The sequence below is a fragment of the Chrysochloris asiatica genome, unplaced genomic scaffold, assembly GCF_000296735.1.
Source record: "Chrysochloris asiatica unplaced genomic scaffold, ChrAsi1.0 scaffold00054, whole genome shotgun sequence".
Lineage (NCBI taxonomy): Eukaryota > Metazoa > Chordata > Mammalia > Afrosoricida > Chrysochloridae > Chrysochloris > Chrysochloris asiatica.
The window spans coordinates 8,424,561-8,427,971 of record NW_006408572.1 but is presented as its reverse complement, the minus strand read 5'-3'; the positions used below and the strand labels follow the sequence as shown (position 1 = coordinate 8,427,971).

Here is a 3,411-nt window from a genome sequence, read left to right as displayed (position 1 = left end):
CTTCTAACTTCATTGTTGTTTTTCCCTCTCGTCCCCTGATCAGTGACCAGCGTGGTCACCAGCCAGACCACATGCCTGCTCGTGTATTCCCCTTGAGTCTTAGTTTTGGAAGGGGGTTTGTTCTCAGAGGAGAATTCATACAGTTTTAATGTACTTCTTTTAAATTTGATCAAAAGGGTATCACACTTCATGTAATTTTACCTAATATTTCATGTTGTATTTAACCTTGTTTTCTCATAGCCTCACAAGCATAAGCTTTTCTTTTACCTTTCCCCTGATTTTATTCCTACGTTCATCTGATTTAGAAGTCTAGATTGCTGCAAGGGTAGAGATATAGGCACTGTTTATCTCATGGTTGTGCAAAGGAGAAACAAGAGCAAAAGTTCAGCATTTCCCTTCCAGAGGTTTCTGCCTTGTAAAATTCAACTACACCAATTCACTATTCTGCACAGATCAGTTCAAAATAACACTGCTGTCATCAAGCAATTCTCTCACATTTTTGAAGATTTCCTTTGTTATCCCTGGGTGATTCTTGCAGGGAAAGAGCCAGCAGTTATGCTAATTCTGCTTTCTAGTAGGCTGGAGATACCTTTGGAAGCACGTTTTCTCTTTTCTGGTAAAATTGTTAGCCATTTCTGTCATTTACTTTGCTTTTAGTATTGAACAGTAATGTCATCCTTAGACAATTCTCTTTATTTTAGGGGAAATGTCAGCATGGTCATTTGTTATTCAGGATAAAGCAAGTCTCACCCAGTATTTGGGGACATACAGATATAGGAATACAAGGCCTGGTAACCTGCTTCTAAAATCTCACATCGTTGAAACTCCAGTAAAGCAGTTTAGCACATAGAGACACCATGAGTCGGAATAGACTCAGTTGAAAGAGTGTTGGTTTATAGATGTTTTATAAATGTAGTATTTCAAATGTATCTCTGCACTTGGTGGATGGCTGCAGACAAGTTCTCTCAGTACTACACTAGTCTGATTCTTGTTACGATGACTTCAGAGAGGAAATAAAAAAGTTAAAAAGAGGACCAGTTAAAACAGTGGCTTCCGATAGGATCTGCTGAACCAGTTAAATTCAAGACAGAGGGGAAGCTCAGAAGGTGGTTGTTGTTAAGTTCCATCGAGTTGGCTCTGATTCACAGCAAACTGGCAGAGGGTTTTCAAGGCTTTAAATCTTTGCAGAAGCAGAACGCCTCATTTTTTCCTGCAAAGCAGCTGGAGGGCTCTAACTGTGGGCACCTTGTGGTTCACAGTCCAGTGCTTACCATATGGAGCCACTGCATTCCCACTCTGACATTGTTGTTAAGTGCCTTCACATCAGTCAGTTCTGACTCATAATGACCCTATATAGGGTTTCCAAGGAGCAGCTGGTGGTCCAGTAAATGATCCCACAGTGCCACATCAGGACTCCATGGTCTGTCATTACTGTTGTAAAGTGCCCTCGAGTTGGTTCAACCCATAGTAACCCTTTATAGGGGTTCCAAGGATCAGCTGGTGAACTTGAACCGCCAACCTTGAGGTGTAAAGAGACTTTGCAGCCCAAGCGCATTAGCCATTAGTACAACAAAAATTCAATTACTTAGACTCTTACTCAAAAATTTAAAAAGGAATGCTTTTTAGAATCTTACTCAAAAATTTAAAAAGGAATGCTTTTTAATGTATTCAGATCAACAATTACAACCTTCAGTAGGGACTAAACCTTAACATAAAGAAAACCAAAATTCTCACAATTGGACCACTAAGCAACATGATGCTAAATGAAGAAAAGATCATTTGGATTCTTTGGAGCCATAACTGGTGCCCATGGAAGCAGCAGTCAGGAAATTACACAGCATATCGCATTGGACAAATCTACTGCAAAAGATCCCTTTAAAGTGTTCAAAAGCAAAGGACTGTATGTGACTGACCTAAATCATGGTATTTTCACTTGTCTCATATGCATGATAAAGGTGGATAATGAACCCGGATGGCTGAAGGAGAGTTGATGCATTTGAATGATGGTGTTGGCAGAGACTATTGAAAGTACCATGGACTGTCAGAAGAACAAACAAATCTGAAGTAGAGACAGAATGCTCCTTAGAAGCATACATTGGCTGTGATTTGGAGGGACTAGTCCTGGAGAAGGATATCAAGCTTCGTAAAGAAGGTTAGCAAGAAAGAAGACCTTCACTGAGATGAACTGGCACAGTACCTGTAACAACGGATTCAAATATAGCAACGTTTGTGAAGACAGCGCAGGGCAGGACAGTATTTCATTCTGTTGTATATAGGAACGCTACTGAGTTGGAAGCAACTCTACAGTGACACCGAACAACACCAATGTTTTTTGAAAAAGTAGACATTGGTGTACTTGAAATATCTGATGTCTGTCTTTTTACTTCTTTATAAGGCCTGACATTTGATTTAGCTTAAGGAATTAAAAAAAAAAACAACTTAAAACTATAAACCATTCTCTTTGTTATCATACTGTTTTAGATATAATCACTATTAAATGATAATCAGATTATGACAACTTTTTTTATTATTATTTGATAGATTTCCTCAAAACACACAGGATGAACACAGGGCCTTATTATGAAGTTTTAAGAAAATTGAAAAAGGTTAGAAAAAGGCCAGGAAAGTTGCAATCAGGTAGATTTTTTTTTTTTTTTTCAATCATGACAACATATACGTGCTCATTCTTCTATTGTAACAAGGGCTGTCTTGTGAGAATTTTCTTGGGAAGCCTTACTCCATTCACCCTATATCCCTGATCTTGCCCCTTCAGAGTTCTTCCCCCAGACTTAAAAGAACTTTGAAAAGGAACACAATTTGAGTCCCACAAGAATGCTGAACTACAGTTCTAATGTGTGATGTCAATCAAAGAGCACAGAATTCTCCAGGAACATGTTAGAGAAGTGAGAACATCACTTTCAGAAGTGTTTAGATCTAGAGGATATTTTTGTATAATAACGTGGTCTATGATTGTGTAGCAATACTTTTTGACTTACCTTTATCATGCATGATTCACACAGTAGGCAAAGAGACTTTGTTGTTAAGTGCTGTTGCATCTCTTCTAAAGCATAGCGACCTTATATAGGGTTTCTGAGGAGCAACTGGTGAGTTTGAACCGATGACCTTGTGGTTCACAGCCCAGTGCTGATCCACAGTGTCACACCAGAAGTCCAAAGTGACTTTGGGTGGTGGTCATGTGCCGTGGAGTCGGTTCTGACTCATAGTGACCTTGTACAGGGTTTCCGAGGCTGTAAATCTTTACAGGAGCAGAAAGCCTCATCTTTCTCCCATGGAACAGCTGGTAATTTTGAACTGCTGATCTTAGGGTTCACAGCCTGATTCGTAACCACTGTGCTACCAGAGTTCCTTAGGAAGAAAAGAAAGACATGAATGCTTTTTACTTGAAGTTCA

The 3,411-nt window shown here is 39.3% G+C and overlaps 1 pseudogene; it reads right to left on the bottom strand.

Annotated features, from left to right (window-relative positions):
- LOC102817890 overlaps positions 1-3,005 on the bottom strand; it is a 4,583-nt pseudogene extending 1,578 nt beyond the window's left edge.
- Positions 3,006-3,411: the final 406 nt, after the last annotated feature.